Genomic DNA, 551 nt, shown 5'->3' with positions numbered 1-551 from the left:
GGGCGGTGACCTACATCCACTCATATCCCACCGGCTGGGTCCTGGGAAGGGGTAGCCAGGCAGACCGTCTGAAGCCGGAAGGAAGAACCCTCCGCCGCCAGCGTCCGGCCGGACCGTAGTGGCGGTGGCACCGGAAGTGACGAACACGGAAGTCGGGGAACTCGCGCCGCACGTGACAGCCGTCAAGCACCACCGTGAGGCTTCTGGCGCTGCTGGGTCGGAAAGAACCGGATTGGCCGAGTCCCTGCGTCGCTGTCCCGGAGACTGAGTGCACCGGGTGGTATCGGAGAGCGGAAGATCGCTGGGCGCGGACAGGCCAGCTTGATTCCCTGAGGCTACGGAGAAGACGGATTTTTCAGTATTGTGTCGTGTTAAGAAAAACCTGAGAACAAAGATTGCCTTCTCTTCTTGCGATTTGGACTATTAAAATAAAAAAAAAAAAAAAAAAAAAACTCTTGGTTTCCAGTCCAGTGTGACGTTCAACCTTGCTAATTGGGGGTTTGCCACGACTCAGTCTCTTCTTGATTGCAGGTGATTAGGTCTGCGGCGGC

This window comes from Fukomys damarensis, unplaced genomic scaffold (assembly GCF_012274545.1).
Source record: "Fukomys damarensis isolate Sample0158 unplaced genomic scaffold, DMR_v1.0_HiC HiC_scaffold_17, whole genome shotgun sequence".
NCBI lineage: Eukaryota > Metazoa > Chordata > Mammalia > Rodentia > Bathyergidae > Fukomys > Fukomys damarensis.
This window is presented reverse-complemented; position numbering follows the sequence as displayed.